The sequence below is a fragment of the Cherax quadricarinatus genome, chromosome 48 (assembly GCF_038502225.1).
Source record: "Cherax quadricarinatus isolate ZL_2023a chromosome 48, ASM3850222v1, whole genome shotgun sequence".
Classification (NCBI taxonomy): Eukaryota; Metazoa; Arthropoda; class Malacostraca; order Decapoda; family Parastacidae; genus Cherax; species Cherax quadricarinatus.
Window position 1 is genome coordinate 12,187,404 of NC_091339.1, and position 19,046 is coordinate 12,206,449.

Here is a 19,046-nt window from a genome sequence, read left to right on the forward strand (position 1 = left end):
GCAGAAGGAGTACAGTCTAGGAGGCCAGAGACAACAAACCTCACTCATGGAAAAAGATCTTGGGGTGAGTATAACACCAGGCACATCTCCTGAAGCGCACATCAACCAAATAACTGCTGCAGCATATGGGCGCCTAGCAAACCTCAGAACAGCATTCCGACATCTTAATAAGGAATCGTTCAGGACCCTGTACACCGAGTACATTAGGCCCATATTGGAGTATGCGACACCAGTTTGAAACCCACACCTAGCAAGGCACGTAAAGAAACTAGAGAAAGTGAAAAGGTTTGCAACAAGACTAGTCCCAGAGCTAAGAGGTATGTCCTACGAGGAGAGGTTAAGGGAAATCGACCTGACGACACTGAAGGACAGGAGAGATAGGGGGGACATGATAACGACATACAAAATACTGAGAGGAATTGACAAGGTGGACAAAGACAGGAAGTTCCAGAGATGGGACACAGCAACAAAGGGACACAGTTGGAAGTTGAAGACGCAGATGAATCACAGGGATGTTAGGAAGTATTTCTTCAGCCACAGAGTAGTCATGAAGTGGAATAGTTTGGGAATCGATGTAGTGGAGGCAGGATCCATACATAGCTTTAAGCAGAGGTATGATAAAGCTCACGGTTCAGGGAGAGTGACCTAGTAGCGACCAGTGAAGAGGCAGGGCCAAGAGCTAGGACTCGACCCCTGCAACCTTAACTAGGTGAGTACAACTAGGTGAGTACACACACATGATAACGACGTACAAAACACTGCGCGGAATAGATAAGGTAGATAGAGACAGGATGTTCCTGAGAAGGGACACAGAAACAAGTGGTCACAATTGGAAGTTGAAGACTCAGATGAGCCAAAGGGATGTTAGGAAGTATTTCTTCAGTTATAGAGTTGTCAGGAAATGGAAAAGTGATGTGGTGGAGGGAGGAACCATACATAGCTTTAAGACGAGATATGATTAAGCTCATGGAACAGGCAGAGAGAGGACCTAGTAGCGATCAGTAAAGAGGCGGGGCCAGGAGCTGAGTCTCGACCCCTGGAACCACATTTAAGTGAGTACAGTTAGGCGAATACACACACACACACACACACACACACACACACACACACACACACACACACACACACACACACACACACAGGACCCTGTACACTGTGTACGTTAGGCCTATATTGGAGCATGCGGCACTAGTTTGGAACCCACATCTAGCCAATCACATAAAGAAACTAGAACATAAGAGAAAGTGCAAAGGTTCGCAACAAGACTAGTCCCAGAGCTAAGGGGTATGTCCCACGAGAAGTTAAGGGAAATCGACCTGACGAGACTGGAGGACAGGAGAGATAGGGGGAACATGATAACGATATGTAAAATACTGAGAGTACTGGACAAAAGATGGGACACAGCAACAAGGAGACACAGATGAATCACAGGGATGTTTGGAAGTATTTCTTCAGTCACAGAATAGTCAGGAAGTGGAATAGTTTGGGATGCGATATAGTGGAGGCTGGATCCTTTCATAGATTTAAGCAGAGGTATGATAAAGCTCATGGTGCGGGGAGAGTGACCCAGTAGCGGCCAATGAAGAGGCGGGGCCAGGAGCTATGACTCGACCCCTGCAACCACAACACACACACACCATAACAATGGATGATACACTAACTAAGGTTGCCATAAGTACGCTCATGGGTAATAAAAAGTTACTAGTTGTAGGGGGATTTCTGTCACAAGGGAATTGACTGAGAAAACTTGGAGCCAAACGGGGGAACAGAAACATGGATGAGTTGGTACTGGACGACTTCATGTATCAACATGTTAGGGACACTTTCAGAGAGAGAGAAGAGGGTGAATCAGCAAGGCTGGACCTCAAGTTTATCTTGAGTAGTTCAGACATTGGGACATCACATATGAAAGGCCCTTTGGAGATAGTGATCACGTTGTCATGAGTTTCGAATACATTCTAGAGCTATAAGTGGAGAAGAAAGCAGCACGATAAGGATGGGAGAAGTCAAACTATAAAAGAGAAAACTAGACAGGTATTAGGGATTTCCTGCATGAGGTACAGTGGGAAAGAGAACTGATGGGAAAAACAATGAATGAAATGATGGAATATATGACCATAAAATACAACCAGGCGGAGGAGAGGATCGTACCTAAGAACAACAGAATCAATGGGAAGACCAGAATGAACCCTTGGTTCACCCAAAGGTGTAGACAAGTCAAAACTCAGTGCTCTAGAGAATGAAAAGATTATAAAAGACAAAGTACCCAGGAAACTAAGGAGATTAGCCGAGATCCAGAAATGATATTCATGCATAAGGATGAAGGCCCAGCGGCATTAATTAAGAGAATGACAGCATCGAAAGCCAAATCTTACCCAAAGCTGTTGTACTGCTACATCAGGAGGAAAACAACAAGTTAGGAACAGGGAATCAGGCTGAGGAAGGAGAGAGTAGAGGCACTTTGTGTGCCACTAACAAAAATCTACAACACATCTTTCAAAATAGGGCGACTACCTGAGGTATGGAAGGCAGCAAGTGCAGTCAGTCTTTAAGTAGACAAGCAGGTAGAACGAAACTACAGACTAATGTCACTGACACATACAGTATGCAGTCATGGAGAAGCTTATCATGAGAAGAATGGTGGAGCACCTAGAAAACAATGAGCTTCAACACGATAGCCAGCACGGTTTCAGGGAAAAGAAATCCTGTGTTACAAAGCAACTGGAATTTTACAAGGTGACATAAGTAAGACAGGAGAAAAAGGAGTGAGTATAGTGCATTTTTCTTGGACTGTAGGAACGCTTCTGACATAGTTTGGTAAAAGAGATTAGTACAAAAGCCAGAGGAGCAGGCAGGAATAACAGGAAACGCACTGCAATGGATAAAAGAATATCTGATAGGAAGGAAACGAGCGATGGTACTTGACGAAGTTTCAGAGTGGGTGCCTGTAACGATAGGGGTTCCACAAGAGTCAGTCCTAGGGCCGGTGCTGCTTCTGGTATATGTGAATGATATGACGAAAGTGATAGATTCAGAGGTTTCCCTGTTTCTAGACGACATTAATATATTGCGGAGAATTCAAGTGGATGAGGATCAGGTAAAAAAACATAGGGATCTTGAAAGGTTTTAAGCCTGATCCAACAACTGGCTCCTGCAGTTTAACTGCACCAAGTCATGAAGACTGGGGAAGGTCAAAGAGGACAACAGACAAAGTAAAGTTGGGGATGGGGGGCAAAGACTGCAAATCTCTGCAAATTTGGAGTGAGTATAATACCGAGCACATGTACTGACGAGTACATCAAGCAAATAACTGTTGCAGCATAAAGGGCGACTGGCAAACCTAAGAATAGCATTTACACATCTAACCAAGGAGTCATTCACGACACTGTACACCGTGTACGTCAGACTCATTATGGAGTACGCAGCACCATTATGGAACCTACACCTGCTCATACACGTTAAGAAATTAGAAAAAGTGCAAAGGTATGCAAGAAGAATAATACCAGAACTGAGAGGTATATCCTATGAGGAGGACACTGGAGGACAGGAAAGACTGGGTTAAGATGTAAAAGACATGAAATACTGAGAGGAATTAACAGTGTAGATAGACACATAATGTTTTATAGATGGACCACAACAAGGGGTCACATTTGGAACTTGAAACCTCAGATAAGTCATAGCGATGTTAGGGAGCATTTCTTCAATCATAGAGCTGTCAGGAAGTGGAATATAGGTGAGAACATAGGGGTGAATACACATACATAGCCAGCAAAGAGGCTGGGCCATGAGCTGTGACTTGAGCCCTGCAACCACAAATTGGTGAGTACGAATAGGTGAGTATGTACACACACTCATAGACACACACACACACACACTCATAGACACACACACACACACTCATAGACACACACACACACACACACACTCATAGACACACACACACACACACACACACACACACACACACACACACACACACACACACACACACACGTACAATGGAAATACTTAAATAGGAACATGAAATACGCATCGTATTACAAAGTAATACGACACGAGGAGGAGAGATTAAAATATCATGGATATAGGAGAGGAAGACATGATGCAGTTGACAAATTTTCTGAGAATAATGGGTTTCTCAAGGGGACTAAATCGTCCAACCAAATTGATTTTCAAGTCAGAAACGGTGTGAAACAGGATCTTTCAGAAGAAAGCAAGACTAAGAGGCTTACAAAATTATCAGTGGGCGGACCTCAACTGCGAGAGAACACGAGAAGGAAAGGAAGAAACAGAGCACACAAAGACACAAGGAGCAGGAAAGAGAGTCAAAGATGGAGATGGGCCAGGGAACCCAAGGGCAACACAACCTCCCTCAGAACCACCCACAGAAGACCCTCAACCACAACTGCAATCAAACAAACCCAACACATGCCACACTCTGTAACCTGCCCCCCCTCCCCCCCCTCCCCCCAAAAAAAAAAACACACCTTCACAGAAGCCTCCCATAGTATTTTGCCAAGTCTCCTGCTTCCTCAACTCCAGCAAATCCCCCAGACCACAGTATTAGAAAAGAAGCTGAAAGTTTGGTACACCAATGTAGATGGAATAAGAAATAAATGTGAGAAGTGGCATGAAAGAATCATGGAGACATCATAAACTCACAGAAATGAAGCTCATAGGTATGATAACAGATGCGAGCCTTCCATCCAAATATCAGATCCTGAGCAAGGACAAAGCAGAGGGGGAGTAGGAGTTGCACTACTCATCAAAAACCGTTGGAGATTCGAGGAAATGGATGGAATGGACGAAATTAAAGCTAAAGACTATACAGTAGAAACAGTTTAGAAGGGAGGGTCCAAAGGTGGTGATTGCACTGATGTACAACCCATCACAGAATAGCAGTAGGGCAAGGAAAGAATATGATGAGAGCAACAGAGCAGTGGTGGACACACTAACTGAAGAGGCTAGGACCCACATGGGTAGGGAAAAGTTACTAGTTGTGGGTGATTTCTATCAAAATGAGATTGACTGGTAAAACCTGGAGCCACACAGGAAACCTGAAACATGGAGAGCTAAGATGATGGAGGTGGTACTGGGAAACCTCTTGCACCAACATGTTAGGGAAACTAACAGAGAGACAGGAGAGGATGAGCCACCAAGGCTGGACTTCATATTCACCTTGAGTAATTCAGACATTGGGGACATCACATACGAGAGGCCCCTCGGAGTTAGTGATCACGTGGTCCTGAGCTTCGAATACATAGATAAGTTGCAAGTGCAGAGGGAAGCAGGAGGAGTAGATGGAACAAACAAAACTACAAAAGGGAGAGGGCTACACAGACATGAGGAATTTCTTGCATGAGGTTCAGTGTGGAATGAGAACTGATGGGAAAATCAGTAAATGAAATGATGGAATACTTGACAACAAATTGCAAGGAGGCAGAAGAGAGGTTCGTTCCCAAGGGCAACAGAAATAATGGGAAGACCAGAATGAGCCCTTGGTTCACCTAATGCTATAGAGAGGCCAAAACTATGTGTGCTAAGGAGTGGACAAGGTACAATAGACAATGGACCCAGGGAAATAGAGAGATTAGTCATAGAGCCAGAAACGAATATGCACAGATATAGAGGGAGGCCCAGCAGCAATACGAAAACGACTTAGCATCGAAAGAGAAGTCTGACCCAAAGCAGTTGTAGAGCCACATCAGAAGGAAAACAACCGTCAAGACCAGGTAATCAGGCTGAGGAAGGAAGTTCACAAGAAGCGATCTAAAAATATGCAAAAAGCTCAACATGAGGTTTAAGGAAGTATTTTCAATGAAGACAGAAAGGACTCTGGAAAGCCAAAATGGTGGGGTACGCCAACAAATGCTGGACACAATACGCACAACCTAAGAGGAGGTGAAAATGCTGCTAGGTGAACTAGTTACCTCAAAGGCGGTGGGACTGGACATCTCTCTGTGTGTCCCGAGAGAGTAAACAGAGGAACTGTGTGTACCACAGACAACAATTTTCAACATGTCCATCGAAAATAGGCAACTTCCTGAGGTGTGGAAGACAACAAATGTAGTCTCAATTTTTAAGAAAGATGACAGACATATGGCATTAAACTACAGATTAGTGTTACCGACATGTATAGTGAGCAAAGTCATGGAGAAGATTATCAGTAGAAGAATGATGAATCACCTAGAAAGAAACAAGCTTATACAAGACAACCAGCACTGTTTCAGGGAAGGGAAATCTTTTGTCACAAACCTTCTGGAGTTTTATGACAAGGTGACAATTTAGACAAGAGAGAGAGAGGGGTTTGGAGACTGCATTATCTTGGACTGCAAGAAGGCTTTCGACACAGTTCCACACAAGAGAGTAGTGCAAAAGCTGTAGGATCAGGTACGCATAACTGGAAAGGCAAGGCAATGGGTCACATTATTATTATAATCGAAAAGAAGCGCTAAGCCACAAGGACTATACAGTCAATGGGTCACAGAATACCTGACAGGGAGGCAACAACGAGTCATGGTACGTAACGATGTGTCAGAGTGGCCGCCGATGACAGATTGGGTCGGTGCTGTTTCTGGTAAGTGTGAATGACATGACAGAAGTAATAGACTAAGAAGTGTTGTCCCTGTTTGCAGACAATGAGAAGCTAATGAGGAGAATTCAACTAGATGAGGATCAGGCAGGACTACAAAGGGATCCGGACAGTTTTCAAGCCTGGTCCAGCAACTGGCTCTTGGAATTTAAACCCACGAAGTACAAAACCATGAAGATCTGGGAAGGGAAAATAAGAATGCAGACTGAGTACAGGCTAGGGGGCTAAAGACTCCAAGAATTGTGCAATAATGGTATATAATACCGACATGATGAAATTAAGACACATGTGCAACATCTGGGTATCTTTATTGTAGACGTTTCGGCATCCAGTGGCTTTATCAATACAAATTCTAGGACATAACTTGAAGACAGTAGGACTATATACAGAAGATGAGGCAATCAGTCCCTCAACCTAGGAGTAGGTGCGAAGAGCACCATAGTCGTGGATATTCTGAAGCAGAAGCAAGGAGCCTGGCGCTTATATAGTAACGTCAGGTGTAGCAGACAAGGGCATAGTCACAGGTAGGCGGGATTCCCCAGTGGAAGTAGGTCCTTCCCAAAGAGATGGGTTAGTTGTAGCAGTAGTTGTCGTAATCGTGAAGGTTATGTACATGTCCTCAGAATCATGATTCCATGATGTTGCAGTGTCTGACAAGATGTGCAATAATGGTATATAATACCGACAAGATGAAATTAAGACACATGTGCAACATCTGGGTATCTTTATCGTAGACGTTTCGCCATCCAGTGGCTTTATCAATACAAATTCTAGGACATAACTTGAAGACAGTAGGACTATATACAGAAGATGAGGTAATCAGTCCCTCAACCTAGGAGTAGGTGCGAAGAGCACCACGACTATGGTGCTCTTCGCACCTACTCCTTGGCAAGTGGTTCAGCTATGTTATAGAAGCCATTGTTTTGGTTGAAATTGTTGGTTATAGAGATAAGCGATGATTCCAGGATTCTTCGGTATTGAGTGTTGTCTTCTGTGGCTATAAGTCTTGAGTTTCTGTAGTTAATTAAATGGTTGTGTGAATTGCGATGTTGTACACAGGCATTCCTTGTATCGTCAGTCCTGCTTGCGTATTAGTGTTCTGAAATACGTGTTTGGAGGTCTCTTGATGTTTCGCCCACGTATAATTTGTTGCAGTCATTGCAAGGGATTATGTATACCCCTGCAGAGGATGGAAGCTTGTCCTGTCTATTACTGGTAATGTTCTTGATGGTTGTGGTTGTATAGGCAGATACTTGGAATGAGGTATTGGAAAAGATGTTGGAAACGTGTTTGGCAATGGAGCTGGTGGGGAGGACTATGTATCTCATCTCAGCAGTGTCTTCTCTGTGTGTGTTGAAGATGTTTAATGCCCGTCGTCTGCAGTCTCTGATGAAGTGACGAGGATAGTGAAGTTTGGAAAATACTTGTTCAATTATAGTGCATTCTTCCTCAAGGAACTCATTGCTGCAGATTCTGAGTGCACGCAGGAAAAAGCCTATAATTACACCACGTTTAATTTTAGTGTCGTGGTGAGAGTAGAAGTGGAGAAGATCGTTTTGGTTGGTGGGGTTTCGATAGACTTTAAAACGAAGTTCATGGTCAGCTTTGCAGAGAAGAGCATCAAGGAAAGGACGAATGTTGTCGACTTATTCTTCAAGTGTGAACTGGATTGAGGGTTCGACCTGGTTGAGCTTCTCTTGGAGAGCTTGAACGTTGAAGCGTCTGGGCGTTATGAGGATAATGTCGTCAACATAACGGAGCCAAGTGACAGACGAAGGAATAATGGTGGAGAAACGCTCGGCTTCCAGATGTTCCATGTATAGATTCGCCAGGGCGGCATTGAGTGACGAACCAATGGGTAGTCCAAAAGTCTGCTGAAAAAGGTGATTTTCGAAAGAGAAACACGTAAAGCCAACACATAGTTCAACAAGGTCGATGAAATCGCTGACTGGAATAGGAAGATCAAGTGAATCGTCAATTTTCCTGCACAAGAGATCGATGGTTTGAGTGGTAGGTACTTTGGTGAATAGGGAAGTTACGTCAAGGCTGGAGAGTTTCTTGTTCCTGATGTTGATGTTGAAGAAGGGTAATGACTGCAGCAAATTATACGTGGGCGAAACATCAAAAGACCTCCAAACACGTATTTCAGAACACCAATACGCAAGCAGGTCTGACGATCCAAGGAATGCCTGTGTACAACACCGTAATTCACACAACCATTTAATAAACTACAGAAACTCAAGACAACAGTTAATACCGAAGAATCCTGGAATCATCGCTTATTTCTATATCCAACAACTTCAACCAGAATAATGGCTTCTATAACATAGCTGAACCACTTGCCAAGAAACTTCTTCATCACTATCCCACATAAGAACATAAGAATGGAGGAACACTGCAGAAGGTCTTCTCACATACTTATCCAATCTCCCTTCCAAGCTACCCAAGATTTTAGACTCTATAACCCCACTCGGTAAATCTTCAGATGCAGCATTCTCCACCTGACCCAGCATTCTGAAACTGACTATAAATACTCACGTACCTTCCACCCCAGGTAGATCTGTTTGTGACTTGAAAAAGCCCACTGTGTGGGAGAAACGTTGTCAATGAAGGATCACATTATACTGCATATGTGTTTATATTTCCATTGTGTCGGTATTTTTTACCATTTATTTCCACCATTTCCACCATTTATTTCCACAATATGGTATGGTAAAGGTCATGAAGCAGGGAGACATTTGATCACTGAAGAGGAGGGGCCAAGAGCTATGTCCCACAACCACAATTTGGTGAGTACAGTTAGATGAGTACACACACACACACACACACACGCACACACACATACACACACACACGCACACACACACACACACACACACACACACACACACACACACACAAACACACACACAAACACACACGCACAAACACACACACAAACACACACACACACACACACACACACATGGGTATTGAGAGAGGGAGCAGAGGCGCTATGTGTACCCCTAACAACAATATTCAATACATCTATCGAAACCGGGAGATTGCCTGAGGCATGGAAGACAGCAAATGTAGTCCCAATCTTTAAAAAAGGAGACAGACATGAAGCATTAAACTACAGACCAGTGTCACTGACATGTATAGTATGCAAAATCATGGAGAAGATTATCAGGAGAAGAGTGGTGGAACACCTAGAAAGGAATGATCTCATCAACAGCAGCCAGCATGGTTTCAGGGACGGGAAATCCTGTGTCACAAACCTACTGGAGTTCTATGACATGGTGACAGCAGTAAGACAAGAGAGAGAGGGGTGGGTGGATTGCATTTTCTTGGACTGCAAGAAGGCGTTTGACACAGTTCCACACAAGAGATTGGTGCAAAAACTGGAGGACCAAGCAGGGATAACAGGGAAGGCACTACAATGGATCAGGGAATACTTGTCAGGAAGACAGCAGCGAGTCATGGTACGTGGCGAGGTGTCAGAGTGGGCACCTGTGACCAGCGGGGTCCCGCAGGGGTCAGTCCTAGGACCAGTGCTGTTTCTGGTATTTGTGAACGACATGACGGAAGGAATAGACTCTGAGGTGTCCCTGTTTGCAGATGACGTGAAGTTGATGAGAAGAATACACTCGATCGAAGACCAGGCAGAACTACAAAGGGATCTGGACAGGCTGCAGAACTGGTCCAGCAATTGGCTCCTGGAGTTCAATCCCACCAAGTGCAAAGTCATGAAGATTGGGGAAGGGCAAAGAAGGCCGCAGACGGAGTACAGTCTAGGGGGTCAGAGACTACAAACCTCACTCAAGGAAAAAGATCTTGGGGTGAGTATAACACCAGGCACATCTCCTGAAGCGCACATCAACCAAATAACTGCTGCAGCATATGGGCGCCTAGCAAACCTCAGAACAGCATTCCGACATCTTAATAAGGAATCGTTCAGGACCCTGTACACCGTATACGTTAGGCCCATATTGGAGTATGCGGCACCAGTTTGGAACCCACACCTAGCCAAGCACGTAAAGAAACTAGAGAAAGTGCAAAGGTTTGCAACAAGACTAGTCCCAGAGCTAAGAGGTATGTCCTACGAGGAGAGGTTAAGGGAAATCAACCTGACGACACTGGAGGACAGGAGAGATAGGGGGGACATGATAACGACATACAAAATACTGAGAGGAATTGACAAGGTGGACAAAAACAGGATGTTCCAGAGATTGGACACAGTAACAAGGGGACACAGTTGGAAGCTAAAGACACAGATGAATCACAGGGATGTTAGGAAGTATTTCTTCAGCCACAGAGTAGTCAGTAAGTGGAATAGTTTGGGAAGCGATGTAGTGGAGGCAGGATCCATACATAGCTTTAAGCAGAGGTACGATAAAGCTCACGGCTCAGGGAGAGTGACCTAGTAGCGATCAGTGAAGAGGCGGGGCCAGGAGCTCGGACTCGACCCCCGCAACCTCAACTAGGTGAGTACAACTAGGTGAGTACACTCGCTGAGACAATAACAGACACAATCTTCCCAACAGGATATCAGATCCTGAGGAAAGATAGAAGGAGTAGAGGGGGAGGAGGGGTTGCACTGCTCATAAAACACCGATGGAGATTTGAGGAAATTGAAGGCATGGACATGATTGGAGAAAGGGACTACATTGTAGGTACAATTCAGTCCGGAGAACATAAAGTAGTCATTGGAGTGATGTATAACCCACCACAGAACTGCAGGAGGCCAAGAGAGGAGTACGAAGAAAACAACAGGGTGATGGTGGACACACTGGCTGAGGTGGCAAGAAGAGCTCACTCGAGCAGAGCAAAGTTACTGGTAATGGGCGATTTCAACCACAGGGAGATCGACTGGGAAAACCTGGAGCCACATGGGGGTCCCGAAACATGGAGAGCCAAGATGATGGATGTGGTACTTGAAAACCTCATGCATCAACATGTCAGGGACACAACCAGAGAGAGAGGGGAGGATGAGCCAGCAAGACTGGATCTTGTGTTCACCCTGAGCAGTTCAGACATTGAGGACATCACTTATGAGAGGCCCCTTGGAGCTAGCGATCATGTGGTTCTGAGTTTTAACTATATAGTAGAGTTACAAGTGGAGAAGGTAACAGGAACTGAAGGGGACAGGCCAAACTATAAAAGGGGGGACTACACAGGTATGAGAAACTTCCTGCAGGAGGTTCAGTGGGACAGAGAAATGGTAGGAAAATCAGTAAACGAGATGATGGAATATGTGGCAACAAAGTGCAAGGAGGCAGAGGAAAGTTTTGTTCCCAAGGGAAACGGAAATAGGAAGAACAAAACGAGTCCTTGGTTTACCCGAAGGTGTAGGGAGGCAAAAACTAAGTGCAACAGAGAATGGAAAAGGTACAGGAGGCATAGGACCCAGGAAAACAAGGAGATTAGTAGAAGAGCCAGAAACGAGTATGCACAGATAAGGAGGGAGGCCCAGCGACAGTATGAAAACGACATAGCATCGAAAGTCAAATCTGACCCGAAACTGCTGTATAGCCACATTAGGAGGAAGACAACAGTCAAGGACCAGGTGATAAGGCTGAGGAAAGAAGGTGGAGAACTCACAAGAAACGATCAAGAGGTATGTGAGGAGCTCAACACGAGATTTAAGGAAGTATTTACAGTAGAGACAGGAAGGACTCTGGGGGGACAGACCAGATGGGGACACCAGCAAGGAATACACCAACAAGTGTTGGACGACATACATACAGATGAGGAGGAGGTGAAGAAACTGCTAAGGGACATCGATACCTCAAAGGCAATGGGACCAGACAACATCTCCCCGTGGGTCCTTAGAGAGGGAGCAGATATGTTGTGCGTGCCACTTACCACAATCTTCAACACATCCCTGGAAACTGGGCAACTACCTGAGGTATGGAAGACGGCAAATGTAGTTCCCATCTTTAAAAAAGGAGACAGAAAAGAGGCACTAAACTATAGACCTGTGTCATTGACGTGTATAGTATGCAAAATTATGGAGAAGATTATCAGGAGGAGAGTGGTGGAGCACCTGGAACGGAACAGGAGTATAAATGCCAACCAGCACGGATTCACGGAAGGCAAATCCTGTGTCACAAACCTTCTAGAGTTTTATGATAAAATAACAGAAGTAAGACAAGAGAGAGAGGGGTGGGTTGATTGCATCTTCTTGGACTGCAAGAAGGCCTTTGACACAGTTCCTCACAAGAGATTAGTGCAGAAGCTAGAGCATCAGGCGCATATAACAGGAAGGGCACTGCAATGGATCAGAGAATACCTGACAGGGAGGCAACAACGAGTCATGGTACGTAATGATGTATCACAGTGGGCACATGTGACGAGCGGGGTCCCACAGGGGTCGGTCCTAGGACCAGTGCTATTTTTGGTATATGTGAACGACATGACGGAAGGGTTAGACTCAGAAGTGTCCCTGTTTGCAGATGATGTGAAGTTAATGAGGAGAATTAAATCTGATGAGGACCAGGCAGGACTTCAAAGAGACCTGGACAGACTGGACACCTGGTCCAGCAAATGGCTTCTCGAATTTAATCCTGCCAAATGCAAAGTCATGAAGATAGGGGAAGGGCACAGAAGACCACAGACAGAGTATAGGCTAGGTGGCCAAAGACTGCAAACCTCACTCAAGGAGAAAGATCTTGGGGTGAGTATAACACCGAGCATGTCTCCGGAAGCACACATCAATCAGATAACTGCTGCAGCATATGGGCGCCTGGCAAACCTGAGAACAGCATTCCGACACCTTAGTAAGGAATCATTCAAGACACTGTACACCGTGTATGTCAGGCCCATACTGGAGTATGCAGCACCTGTTTGGAACCCGCACTTGATAAAGCACGTCAAGAAACTAGAGAAAGTACAAAGGTTTGCAACAAGGTTAGTTCCAGAGCTAAGGGGAATGTCCTATGAAGAAAGATTAAGGGAAATCGGCCTGACGACACTGGAGGACAGGAGGGTAAGGGGAGACATGATAACGACATATAAAATACTGCGTGGAATAGACAAGGTGGACAAGGACAGGATGTTCCAGGGAGGGGACACAGAAACAAGAGGCCACAATTGGAAGTTGAAGACACAAATGAGTCAGAGAGATAGTAGGAAGTATTTCTTCAGTCATAGAGTTGTAAGGCAGTGGAATAGCCTAGAAAATGACGTAGTGGAGGCAGGAACCATACACAGTTTTAAGACGAGGTTTGATAAAGCTCATGGAGCGGGGAGAGAGAGGGTCTAGTAGCAACCGGTGAAGAGGCGGGGCCAGGAGCTAGGACTCGACCCCTGCAACCACAAATAGGTGAGTACACACACACACACACACACACACACACACACACACACACACACACACGGTGGGAGCAACAACATTATATAGGGCTCGTGAATCTTTAGTGTTTTTTGGCCCATCAAAGTCATTACAGGGATCTTCGAAAGTTGTCAGTGTTAGTGAACACCGACAACCTGAGAAGTGATATACGAGCTGCCCCAAATCGGAAAAGGGAGGGGAAGATTACAATTTAAATAAAACAATTTGAAAGTGAAATCAGAGCCATGAGAGAGAGAGAGAGAGAGAGAGAGAGAGAGAGAGAGAGAGAGAGAGAGAGAGAGAGAGAGAGAGAGAGAGAGAGAGAGACGCAGAAGGCCTAGTGTGGGTGTAGGTAGTGCTGTCACAAGACAATATCAGCAAATATAACCAGAATAAGTGTAACCTAAGCAAAGAGATAAGAGGTAAGGATATATGAGTTAGTGAATAATAAAACAATCATAGAGTGAGGGGAAAGGAAAGAAAAGGAAAAAGGGAAAATATCCATTATTCGACTGTTCACCTGATAGCACAGAGAAATCCTAGAGCAGAATTTGAAGAACAGTTAATGTGAATATAACAAATACAGAGAAGAAAGGAAGGGGAAGCATGGAGCCAGGAGAGCTGCCGCAACTGAGCAGGGATCCCAGATGACACCTCTGCCAGACATAATGTACAAATCACCTTTTTGTAGTTGCATATGAGATTGGCATCTGGTCCTGCATCATTGGTGGCTGAAGGTCATAAACCCTACTCTGGAGAGCTGAATATCATACATAGAACACTTAACATTTAATAAAGAAGAGAAGCTGGAAAGGAAAGTGGTAGTACCACATGCTACGTCGACACACACACCAGTGAGCGGGCACACAGGTGCAAAGGTCATACAAACATACACATTAACATAGTTTCTAAATAAGTGAAGGAGCAGGACAAGAAGGCTTTTGGAACTGACAATAACATAATGCACACAGTGCGTTATATTACTGGACAGTCAGAAGGCCTGGTCCAGAAACTCTTCTTCTATCTCTCCCTCCCTAGCCTCCCTCTCTTCCTTTCCCTCTCTCTCTCTCATCGGGACCTTTTCTCTCCCACTCCCTCCCACCCATTCCGCTCTTTCGCTTTTTCCCCTCCTTCCTCCCTCCCTTCCCACCTTTCTTTCTCACTCTCTTTTGCACTGTCGACCTCCATCATTCCACCCCCTCCCTCCCTCTAACCATCTCTCTCCCTCATACTCCCCCCACCACCACACACACACGAACACGCACATATGCACACGCACACACACACACACACACACACACACACACACACACACACACACACACACACACACACACAACACACACACACACACACACACACACATACACACACACACACACACACACCACACACACACCACACACACACACACACACACACACACACCACACACACACCACACACACACCACACACACACACACACACACACACACACACACACACACACACACACACACACAGGCCTAGTGTCTAATCGACATGTGCCTAGGACAAAATGGTAACTAATACACACACACAGCCAATTGACACCTCAATGTGACTAGATAACATCTACTTACTCGTTTCTTTACACTCTCCCCTCCATATCTCTTTCTCTTTCTCTCTCCTTCTCTTTCCCTGTCTTATTCTCTCTCTCTCTCTCTCTCTCTCTCTTCTCTTCTCTTCCTCTCACTCCCTGCCCCCATTTCCCTCTCTTTTCCTTCCTCCCTCTCTCCCTTCCACCCTTTCTTTCTAGCCCCCTTCCCAATCTTTCTCCACCCCCATCACTATCCCTGTCCCCGTCTCTCCCTCTTCTCTTTTCTCTTCTCTCCCCCTTACTATTTCCCCACCTTTCAAAACACATACACACAAACACCACACATCCACATTATAACACCTAACAAATAAAAAAAGATGGTGGCTCAGAAGGGAAGTCAAAGGCTCAGATGACCAGAGGAAAATGGTTCTGGTAGGGAAGAATGGATGGAAGAGCAATGTAAAAGGATGGAGCAAGAGTGGGAGAATAAACTAGGTGAGTTTTCTGCAAAAATGGAGAAGAGGATGGAGGCAAAGAAGAAATGGGAAACAAGCTGAAGCCATAGAAGCCAGGATAAAGACCCTTGAATATGAGGTAAATACTCTGAAGTGAGTTACAGGGCTATTGCCAAGAGGTGACATAGCATCTCAAGCAGGTACACCACTGCTGAACGAAGAGCCCAATGGAAAGGATGGAGCCATGGCTTACCAAGCATGGCTGAGGAATGAAGGGGGAGAGCAGTTGGGAGCAAGGATAACAGTAAGAGAGGGGGGAAGAAGGTGGAGAGGGGGTTAGGTCCTATGCAGAAGCACGACCATGCCACCAAGAGCTACAGGAAAAATCAGGGAAACAATGACCATGTACAAATGGGACCCAAATGCACAGAGTGAAAGACAATGGGAGGATGAGAGAGAGAGAAAGGTCAGTGTTTATTCATGGGCTTCAGGAGAGCGAGCTGAGGATGCACAATGAAAGACAGCAGAAAGAAAAACAGGAGTTTGAAAACATCATCATCAAAGAAATAGGAGAGGACATGACTGAGATAGTAAATTTTCAGAGAACAGGGGGATACTTGAAGTGGTCAAGCTGATTTTCAAAACAGAAATGTGCAAAACAGGATCCTGCAAGAGAAAACATGGCTGAAGGAATCATCAACTTACAAGAGGATGTTCCTAGACCGAGTCAGAACAAAAACAAAACAGCAGCTGAGGGAAAGGACACAGAAGTGAAAGGGGGTAGGAAGAGAGACAAGGACAGAATCAGCAGAGGGTAACTAGAGCAGGGCAGAGTAACAAGCACAAGCACACACAGAACCACCCCTAGAATCCCACAACCAAACATGCTATCCCAACACAAACCACAATCCACACTTACAGCCCCCACCCCACACTATGACGTAGAATCCCACTGCACACCGCCAGGTCCCCCACCCTCACAGACCCCCCAGAACACAGTGTTGGAGAGGAAACTGAAGGTATGGCACACCAGCGCTGATGGAATAACGAATAAGTGGGAGGAATGACATGAAAGAGTCAAAGAGGCATCAAAGGACATCATAGCTCTACCAGAAACCAAGCACACAGGAATGATAACAGATACCATCTTTCCAACAGGATATCAGATCCTGATGAAAGACAGAGGAAACAGAGGGGGTGGAGGAGTGCCACTGCTCATCAAAAATTTATGGGATTTTGATGAGCTGGAGAGAGGAGACAGAAGAAGCAAGAGACTACATAATTGGAACACTTCAGAACATTACGAAGCCAAGGTGGAAGTGTGATGAGAATAATATAGCGATGGTTGACACACTAGCTGAGGTGGCCAGAAGGGCTCATTTGAGCAGGGCCAAGCTACTGATTATGGGTGACTTCAACCACAAGGAAATCAACTGGGAGAACCTGGAGCCACATGGGGGCCAGAAACGTGGAGGGCTAAGATGATGGAGATGGTACTGGAAAACCTCATGTACCAATATGTAAAGGACACTACCAGGGAGAGAGGAGAGGATGAATCAGCAAGACTGGACCTAGTATTCACCTTGAGTAGTGCATACATTGAGGACATCACATATGAGAGACCCCACGGGGCCAATGATCATGTGGTTCTGAGCTTTGAATCCACAGTAGAGTTAAAAGTGGAGATGGAATCAGGAAGGGCAGGATGAATGAAGCCAAACTACAAGAGAGGGGACTATGCAGGCAAGAAGAATTTCCTACATGAGGATCAGTGGGACAAAGAACTGGTAGGGAAGTCAGTAAACAAGATAATGGGATATGTGGCAATAATATGCAAGGAAGCTGAGGAGAGGTTTGTACCCAAGGGTAACAGAAATAACAAGAAAGCCAGGATGAGCCCTTGCTTCATCCTAAGGTGTACAGAGGCCAAAACCAGGTGTGCTAGAGAATGGAAGAAATATAAAAGGACACAGGAGAATAAGGAGAGAAATCGTTGAGTCAGAAATGAATATGCATTGGTAAGAAGGGGGGCCCAACGACAATATGAAAATGACATAGCAGCGAAAGCCAAATCTGACCCTAAGCTGTTGTACAGCCACATCAGGAGGAAAACAACTATCAAGGACCAGATAATCAGGCTGAGGAAGGAAGGAGGAGAGATCGCAAGAAATGACTGGAAAGTATGTGAGGAATTCAACTTGAGATTCAAAGAAGTGTTCAATGAGGAAACAGAAGAAACTCCAGAAAGACAGAGAGGTGAGGTACACAGTCAAGTGTTGGACACAATACATATAACTGAGGAGGAAGTGAAGAGGCTGCATAGTGAGCTAGATACCTCAACGGCGATGGGGCTGGATAACATCTCTCCATGGGTTCTGAGAGAGGGAGCAAAGGTGCTATGTGTATCCCAATATTCAAAGCATCTATCGAAACAGGGCGACTTCCTGAGGTATGGATGAGAGCAAATGCAATCCCAGTTTTTAAAAAAGGAGACAAACACGAAGCATTAAACTACAGTCCAGTGTCAATGACAAATATAGTATATGCAGTCATGAAGAAGATTATCAGGAGTTGTATAACACCTAGAAAGGAATGAGGTCATCAACGAGAGCCAGCACGATTTCAGGGACGGGAAATCCTGTATCACAAACTTACTGAGTTCTATAACAGCAGTAAGACAAGAGAGAGAGGGGAGAGTAGATTGATTTTCTTAGACTGTAAGAAGGCTTTTCACACAGATCCACACTAGAGATTAGTGCAAAAGCTGAATGACTAGGCAGGGATAACAGGGAAGGAACTGCAATGGATCAAGTAATACCTCTCAGGTATTCGTAAGACAGGAACACCCCTTTACCGTGTTGAGATTCATTAAACAATTTATGCCTATCAAGATGGCTACGAATTGCTTCGGAAATTATTAATTCCATAAATTTTCCCACTATGGAGGTATGGCTTATTGGTCTATAGTTCAAAGCCAAGGACCTGTCACTTGCCTTGTAAATAGGTATAATATTTGCCATTTTCCGCTTATCAGGCACTATGCCAGTTTGTAGTGATATGTTGAAAAGATTAGCCAAAGGTATGCTAAGTACCTTTTTACATTCCTTTAACGCCCTTACAAACA

General features: G+C 45.0%; 1 protein-coding gene across 1 annotated transcript in view; it reads right to left on the reverse strand.

Annotated features, from left to right (window-relative positions):
- LOC138854055 (cell adhesion molecule Dscam2-like) overlaps positions 1-19,046 on the reverse strand; it is a 440,761-nt gene that overhangs the window by 396,454 nt on the left and 25,261 nt on the right. The window lies entirely within an intron of this gene.